Genomic DNA, 9857 nt, shown 5'->3' with positions numbered 1-9857 from the left:
AAAGCTACGACTGTCGTAAGCATATATGCAAAAACATAGGAGTTACGATAACCTTGGCGATACGATAGCCTAGTGGGACGGGGCCCTGAACCCTGATTCATCAGACGCCATGTTGGAATACTTCTTCCCCGTAATCCCCTCGGGTCAGATATAAGACTTTATTTAATTAATTATAGAGGGCTGTAAACACAGCGTCACAAAGCGTCACATTGTACACAGCCACCTTTCACCCCTGCCGGGGATTTCTGAGGCACATTACATAAGACTGACGTATCACCCACGGTATAGTGAGTTTATATAACGTGAACAGTCTTCTTTGTGTGCACTGGTTTGGCGTTATGAAACATATAGTGAAGGCAAATGCGCGACACGGATAAACAAGGAAAACCTTCAAATACTATCTGACGGACCAGCTTTTCACTGTTCAGGAGGATTCAACTGCACTGGATGCGGTTTTAATTAGAGGGATATAATGTCTTTATTACATACTCGCTTCATATTATTCATATCTCGGTTCATATATATATTGTACATACACGCAAGCATGCACGCACTCACGCACGCACACACGAATGCTCGCACATACAAATCAGGTCTTTTATTTGATTTGAACATTTGCAGTCACGTACATCAAGACTTTCGGGCATCTCCTTGGACCAGCACGGGCATTCGTCGCCACTCGCCCCTTTCCGTAACCTGCTATTCGGCTTGTCCCGCGGAATAACACGAGTTGGTCACGAATGCAGCACGGGCTGCCAGTCAAGATCCCGGTTAGAATAGGTCTGCACCAACCCATGCTTGCCGTAAGGGGCGACTATGCGTGTCGTAAGATGCGACTAATGGGATTGGGTGGTCAGGCTCGCTGACATGGTTGATGCATGTCATCGTATCCCAATTGCGACAATCGATGCTCATAATGTCAATCACTGGATTGTCTGGTCCAGAATCGATTATTTACAGACCGCCGTCATATAGCTGAAACAATTACTGAGTGCGGCGATAAAAAACAAACACACAGATTATGAAGTGACATATACAGATTCTTTCAGATTAGAATGTTAAAAAGACATATGATACTAATTCAGGACAAAAATAAAATAAAATATCGTTCGAAAGAGTATCACCAACTACATATTTAAAGCAATATTAGGGCAACCTTAAAATCTGAATTGCCGAAAATACAACCAATGATCTCAATTTGATATTCAAAGGAAATAGGGATTCACCAGAACAAGATAACATACAAATGTTCAATTATGTACATATTTATATACGCAATACACAGAGATTTATGTGAACTATTTTTTCTCACTGTTCACTTATCTTTCCTTCTGTTCCGTGCATGTTTAGTACCATCTGTAAATCAGTTGTGTAAATATCTGGGAGAAGGTGTCCTAAGTTGGAGAACTTATACCCAATCCCATTCACTTTTTGTGAATAAAATACTGTCACGTGAATAAAACTGTCACTTATCTATCAACTGCTAAAGCAGAGAAGTTTAGCGTCACAGGATACGTTTTATAACATACTTAAGTTTGAAAGAGAAAGAGTGTGAAGTTGAGCAAAGTGATACACGGATGGTGTAATTTACGTTTCCGATCTCGTCACAAAACTCGAGTAGCCATTTCCGCCACTTCCTAGGCTCTCTGCTGCAACTTGAAGAACGCCCATCACTTGTCAGCAGGCAGCAATTGTTCTCTCTTGCAAACTGAGTCAATCTTATCTATCCACACCCAATCCATCTTCCCGAGGCAAGGGAGTTAACTGACTATAAAAGTCCAGTTTCCTCGTGGAAACTGGTAGTATGGTATGGCATGGTATTTGGGTTTTAGAGCAACCTGGACCATTGCACCCAACACATCAAATGACTTTAAACAAGAGCAAAGAGAGTAAAGGAAATGAGATGATTAACCAATCTGCTTCATGTTTGTTTGTTTGTTGTTTAACGCCGCACTCCAGCTATATGACGGCGGTCTGTAAATAATCGAGTCTGGACCAGACAATCCAGTGATTGACATCACGAGCTTCGATCCACGCAATTGGGCTAGCCCAATTCCGTTAGTCGCCCCTTTCAAAAAGCATAGTCGCCTTTTACGGCAAGCATGGGTTACTGAAGACCTATTTGGACCCGGATCTTCACGGGTAGTCTGCTTCATGATATAGCTGATATTTTAAAACCCCAAATAATCACGATTTCATTTCTGAAATGTAAGAGCTCATTCTATAAAAAAAAGGTCCGACAAACAGTGAAAAACCGTTGAAATGGTTTAAAAGTCAATACAAATCTATGTATATATTAGATTTTTATATATCAAATTTTCCCGATGTAGTCACGAAGTCTAATATTGCCCGCTGAATTGAACCATGAAATATGTTTGGGCCGAAAAGTGTAATTAGAGAAATGAGCTTTCTCTCTCAAGTACTGCACTCCTTAGATTAAGTCTCATATGATTGTGGCCTGGGCATTCAGTCATGGAAACTGGTCTTGTACAGTCAGTTAATTTGAACTCCCTTGCCTCGGAAAGATCAAGCCAGTTCCAGTAACGTATGTATCGGTAAAGTGTGTTTTTACTGGAAATAATGTCCCAGAATGGCGTTACAATAAACAAAAACTTCACAATTAATAAATGATTAATTAATACCAGCTGATAAAGGCAAATTCACCACCAACTTCAACTTTGGGTAAACAAGAGATTCATACCAGTCGAATAGATGATAGATGCACAACATATTCAACGCGACATAAATCGTTCAGCTGAATTCATCACATAACACGAGACTTGGGTCACTGACTGGGCTATTTCGGCACATTCAACCCGCCCGTCAGTGGTAGTGTTTTATCTAAATGTATGACATTGGTGATTTTGATTTTGAAATTGGTCTTTCTTGGTGAAGCTGCATCAATGCTTTAAATCTTAGAAGACATATTTTTGAAGTAGTGCAGTATTGTTTTAAACTTTATTAAACATGTTTTCTTTCGAACCTTTATCAAGAATTGTCTTGACTGTTTAAGTGTATCAAGTGCGACAGGTTTGTTTGTTAGTTTGCACTCCAGCTATATGACAGTGGTCATTAAATAATCGAGTATGGGCCACACAATCCAGTGATTGGGCATCAATCTACGCAAATGAGATACGATGACATACATTAACCTAGTAAGGCAAGGAGGGGGGTAATTTTACTTGTTTTAGGGGTCTTTAACAGACAAGTATGATGTATTGACCTCTGTAGCTGTGTGTGCAGAGTTTGTCTTTATCTTAACAATTTATTAGAAACATGTAAGTATCTTAATATGTGTCATGTGTTTCCTTTGCTGGTGTGTACGTGACATCAAGTGTACCTCATTAGTTAGAATGAGTGAAAAACAAATGTCACGGTTTGAAGCGTTGTTCATTTCACGCAAGATAGATATTCCTTATTTCCTCCAGATATTGAAGATACATATCATATATGATATTATGTATAATTACAGAGCTGTACAGTAGTACAATTTAACAATATTATGAGAAATGATAACTACACAATGCATGACAATCAAGCAATATTTTAATTGTTTTGTAACAGATACAGCCATTTCCTACAGTATCTTGACACAATAACCATAAGGTCACCCCATAGACTTTGAGATAAAGAGCTAACACACTCAGGCATACCGCCAAGTAGTACAGACAGGATTATATCATCGTCCTCACTACATAGTCTTGCAAATGTAGAGACATCTATCACATCACAAATGATCTCAAATAGTTCATTTCTGTCATTCATATTAAATGTACAATACAAAAAGACATGCTTAATAATATCATGAGCTACAATTCTACATCGACATTCCCTTGATTCTATATTTAGGCATCCCAACCGTACAAGATGAGACAGGTTTGGGAACTGTTCAGGACGTTCAAGTGCAAGTAGCCAGCGTCTGTGTTCTTTATCATTACGTAGCGAAACATATCTATTCAAGATAAGTCTAGATAGCAGCTTAGAGCATACAGCTTCCTGGTCTGCAAAAATAATCCTTTCCTTAACAATATCAGACCATGTCTTTTTACTTGGGAAGCTACATTTAATTAAATAATCTTCTATTTCTGCATATAGATTGTATTTTTTGACAAGTCTAAGCATGTTATATACAGGTGACAAAGCACATCGTTTTCTGAAGTTAGCCAACGCTATTTCGTATCTAAACTGCCCAAGGCGAGTAATCAATACCTTTTTAAAAACATAGCTGTAACTGGACCGGCATAGTTTTCCAAGTAGTAACAGTGACTGTTTGACAATAAAGGATTGGAGAGATATCAAGCCCATGTTGTCCACAGCAACAGTACCTGATGTACACTTTGGAAGGCCCTGTATTTTTCTACTGAAATAACGTTGAATAACTTCCAGCATATCGTATTCTTTGAGGGTTAATATACTATAGTCCCCAGACATTACATCCATAGAGCCCGCATGGGAGTATCACTCATTCCCAGATCCTTTTTACTGGGATTGGATTCATGCCTCCAAACTTTAGTCCAATATTTTTATTACTATTGATTAACATTTTCAACTTTTCACAAACTAATTGTGTTCGTTCTAAGGAAGACTTATCAGAGCTAATCCTTACACCTGCATATATTATAGATTGCTGAAGTGGAACACACATACTGCCCAAGTACAGTGATTGAGAGCAAGTAAATTTACGTTGCACATCAAACATTAGAACAGCGCTTTTCGTGATATTGTACTTAAGCTGCCATTTATATGCATACTGATTTACAACATTGAGAAGATCTTGAAGGCCTGTTGGTGAGCTACTAAACAGTGTTGTATCATCTGCCAAGAGCTGGCCTTGAGTATGTGCCCACGGCAGATTTAGCCCTTGCTTAGGGCGTTCCAGCTCACATAACAGATCATTGATTTATAATGTAATATATAACTCTGCCTTGACCAACTCCTTGTTACCTGTGCATGTTAATGATTTGTTTGTTTGTTTGTTTGTTTTTTAACGCCGCTCTCAGCAATAATTCAGCTGTATGACGACAGTCTGTAAATAATCGGGTCTGGGCCAGACAATCCAGTGATTGTGCATCGATCTACGCAAATGTACGGAAGCCTTTTAGGGCCATTTGTTTTTTTGTTTTTTTCGATACTATCTTGAAATTTCAAGAAACTAAGTTTAAATTTCAAGATACTAAGTTGAAATTTCAAGATAATATTTTGAAATTTCAACTAAGTATCTTGAAATTTCAAGATAGTATCGAAAACAATATAAAAACCACATGGCCCTAAAAGTTTTCCGTACAAATGGGATACGATGACATACGTTAACCTAGTAAGGCAAGGGTAGGGGTTGGGGTTGGGGGTGGGGGTGGGGTGTAATGGGTGGGGGTGGGGGTGTAATTTTACTTGTTTTAGAGGTACTCAACAGACAGGTATGATGTATTGACCTCTGTACCAGTGTGTGCAGAGTTTGTCTGTATCTTAACAGTTTATATTAGAAACATGTAAGTATCTTAATATGTGTCATGTGTTTCCTTTGCTGGTGTGTACGTGACATCAAGTGTACCTCATTAGTTAGAATGAGTGAAAAACAAATGTCACGGTTTGAAGCGCTGTCCATTTCACGCAAGTGTTCGCCAGCCTTGTCACGTGGTGTCATGGTTACGGGTTCATTATTTGGGCTGATTACACGAGTTTTTAGTGCGCGTTACCTTCAGATTGAGTAAATGGAAACAAGTGGCGTGTATTCAACAACAACGATGTATGTCAAATCAATGCAAACAAGCTTTTAAGAATTAATTTAATAACATTATCGTAAAATTTAAGGACAGACATGTACATTGCTATACATACCTATTTAGGCGCTATAAAACCAACGTTCTTTTGGAAATTAAGGTTTGTAATGTGCAATATTAAATACAAGGCTACCCATGATATAACGCTTTTCTTGTCCTGTTGTGACTTTAAGGAACTCAAAATAACGATATTGTAAATACAGAAATATAAACTAAAGAAACTACATACACATGTTTGATTGATGAAACAAATGAAACAAACGAAATGGTTATTCGATGGTGATGTACAGTAAACTACGGTTATAACGAACTCAAAGGGACTACTAATTTTAGTTCGTTATAACCGTAGTTCGTTATAAGCATATATACAGCATAACTACAGCAAATAGTCGGGACCAAAAAGTAAGTTCGTTATATCCGTCAGTTCGTTATAAGCGTGTTCGTTTTAACCGTAGTCTGCTGTATTTGATACAGGATTAGATGTAAAAGTCTTGAACAATTCGGATGCCATCAGCAGTGGAAACAAGCCTGTTACGTTTCAACATTGGTCTTGAAGTTTCTGAGGAAATGATGTTTACAGCGTGAGGAAATTACTTTGAGAGAAATTAGGAAGAAATGGTAAAATAATTAAGATATAAATAATTAACCCTGAAAATATGTGTTTAACCACACTACCAACCACACAAATGCACCAAATTTATTTCACTTTAAAAGAAAATGACCTGGAGCTTACAGTAGTATCCAAATGCAAAAGGTCCAAATATCTAAAACATCGGAACGTATGTGTTGAACTAACTACACTTGTACCAGTTTGAGTTACATACATTTTCAGCAAAATGACCAAATGATGGTCACAAAGACCTTCACAAGTCTTGCCTCGGCCGCATTGATCCTCTTGAACAAATTCAGGTGCAGTCATTGTTGGAAACACCCCTAGCGTATTAGATTGGGGATACAGTCGAGTGCTTCACTGGGTCCAGAACTCATGATCCGTGATGTTAATATAATTACAACTACATAATACAAGGTCACTAGGCGGCAGCCAGTCTGCCAACTCGCTGTCCAAATATCAAGTACCTGGCTCCTACAAAGCATGAGTTACAATGACCCCTATGGGGAATCACTGTTTCGCGTTCAATACCTGTATGGCTAGTTGAAGTAACCCGCATCTCATCCACGTCAAACTTCAGTGGTCATCCAGGCATTCTCCATCTTTAATGATAGGCTAGTGACCCGCATATGACAAGGCGCGGCATCCTCTTAAAAACCTCTGCATGCCAAATCTTCATTTAGCTGCCCCATTCACAACCACTGCTTCTTACCCGTTTACTTTAAAGTGGATCGGCCTGATTATGTCCCGAAGCTTCTATTCTTCTACACAAGTAATAATAGGGCTTATATGAAGACAACCCATGCTTGCCGTAAAAGGCGACTAACGGGATCGGGTGGTCAGTCTCGCTGACTTGGTTGGTACATGTCATATCGTATCCTATAATCGCGTGGGTAGATGTTCATGATGTAAATCACTGGATTGTCTGGCCCAGGCACTATTTACGGACTGCGGCGTTAAACAACAAACAAACATCATTGATTCAGTGGTTTCTGAGATCATGTTTACAGTGAGAGGATATGCATTTTCAGAGAATTTAAGAGCTTGGTCCAAACTGCAAATGTCAAATGAAGGGCAAAATTTCAAATATCTAAAAAAGACGGGACGTATGTGTTAACCTTACCACTGCTCACTCTTTATTCCTCTTAATGGAGGCTTACGGCACATTTTGACATTTGTTAACAAGACGTGAAAAATACCTACTAAATATTTATAAAATGGATTGAAGAGAGAGGATTTATGACAGTTTACTCTTAACATTGTTTTAGTGGGGCATAGCATGATAACGGTACATTTTGTAGATTTTGAGCACACGTACCGCTTTTTGAAAGAAATTAAAGTTCAGATGTATTCTTTTTGTTTGTGATACATTATGGCTATACGTCTCATATACATATTTTGTAGGCAACTGTTTAGATACAGGTCAACTAGTCTTGAGAGATATTCATCCTCCATACGTATACCGTATTCGACGTAATAAGCGTCCAGGGCGCTCTCAAAATTAGGAATAGGGGGCTCTTATTCGAATATTATTTTGGTGTAAAAAACAGAGTTGAAAGATAAATTTTGTGGTTTAAGCTGACACACTGAAATGTTTATGTACGACAGATATATTTTTCCAGAATTTATTTGCCCATTATTAAGAATGCATATAACACATGAGTGTGTATCATACGCGAATAAATAAGTCTTGTGTACATTGATCAGTTGGAAGGGGTGCTAATTGGGATTGTTCACTTGCCAATATATTAACAAATATCGCCCTGGGCGCTTATTGGAGCGGGGCGCTTATTACGTCGAATACGGTAACCCTAGTTACAACTTTCACATAATCTATCACTTTGTGGTATATCAACACATTCTTCCAGTTTCAACCTACACTTGATGTGAAAAAGTCGAAATTGTTCAAAGGACACTAAAAATATTGACATACAGTTGAGGTATATCTGTTCCAAATGTAACCTTTAAACATTGGAAATGATACTGTTTTAGTACCGTTTTAAAGCATAGTATGCCAATTCTGTTCCTATATGTACATTTCTGATAAAAAAAATTTGAAATGCAAATGTCTTGCATTCTCTGATTCCCCCGGGCTCGCATTTCGGTAACCTACACGGAAAACATATTTTTAACCCCGGGATCTTTTCCCATGGTGTTATATTTCGCGGGAACAATCATGTGAAGTTTCTGCTTTATCAGTTCGGTGGTTTCTGAGACGTTTACGCAGGACAAACAGACCACGGCATAATGCATTCCGGGTTACAATTTGCTTGTCGTGAGAGGCAGTTCGGTGGATCCGTTGGTCCGGCTAAATGATTGCCGCACTCCGACCACGTTGATCGTTGCTTACAATATCATTCACTGGTTTGTCTGGTCCAGACTCGATTATTACAGGCCGCTGTCATAAAGCTTGAATATTGGAGATAACAATAATAATACTCTCGAGGCAGCTCTCTCCACTTGACCACGGAGGGAAAAAATTTGACTAGTTTCTGTTTTGATGAGAAATGAGCTGCTGAGAACCTGAGGCATCTCTGTGGTAAATATTCTATCACCAAACTCCATAAGTATGGTAGAGCTGACACTTTAATATACTCAGCATCATTATTGAGAGGTCACCAGATTATAAAAGTTGAAGTATTAAAAAAAACGTGGCATGTTTAACTTCTAAGACTGCACTTCAGTCACATCTGGAATGAACCATGTTATACCCATTTTGACTGTTACTTGTCATTCATTGCACATTCGTGGGCTAAACCATTGGTTGCGTTCAGGCGTCATCTTCCCAAGGCAAGGGAGTTAACTGACCTTAATAGTCTAGTTACCACCCTTGCCGAACTTGGCTGGAATTTCTGGGCTCAGGTGTAGCGCCCACCCCTTCCCATCACTTTCTATCTTTCACTTTTCCTTGTTTTAAACAATCGTCCATCTTTCCGTGAATAAACAATGCCTTTTAGAAAGTGTTCAAATGTAACAAATGTTATCATTAGTGATAATACTTTTCTTAGTCAAGTACCAAATTTAGTACTTTTGGGGGTTGAGTCCAATCGGGGATTTCAATCCACCCTCTCAGAATGAGGTACCTTATCACCAAGCACACAGTCAGTGACTTTAACCCACTCAGTCACCGATCAAGGCATCCACAAAATGGAAGTCTGAAAAATCCTGAATCCTGGATTGGACTCAACCAAACAAAGTACTAGAATTTGTACTTTACTAAGAAAGTGTTATCCGTAATATCACATTTGTCCATTTTTCTGGTTTCATGACAGCATCCAGTCCGTGTGACATAGGCAGGAACAACATCTTATAACTGTTTATCCCATTGTCAACATACTCACACCTGTTGACCTTGTTGGGATATGTTCTCGTTTGACACCCTACATACCAAGGTGACTCTTCAATAACGATGCTAAATCTACACTGATAAAAGATAGTCAGGATCTTCAAGGCCGTAGATAACTTTTTTT

Source organism: Haliotis rufescens, unplaced genomic scaffold (assembly GCF_023055435.1).
Source record: "Haliotis rufescens isolate VD_foot unplaced genomic scaffold, xgHalRufe1.0.p SCAF_44, whole genome shotgun sequence".
Taxonomy (NCBI): domain Eukaryota; kingdom Metazoa; phylum Mollusca; class Gastropoda; order Lepetellida; family Haliotidae; genus Haliotis; species Haliotis rufescens.
This window is presented reverse-complemented; position numbering follows the sequence as displayed.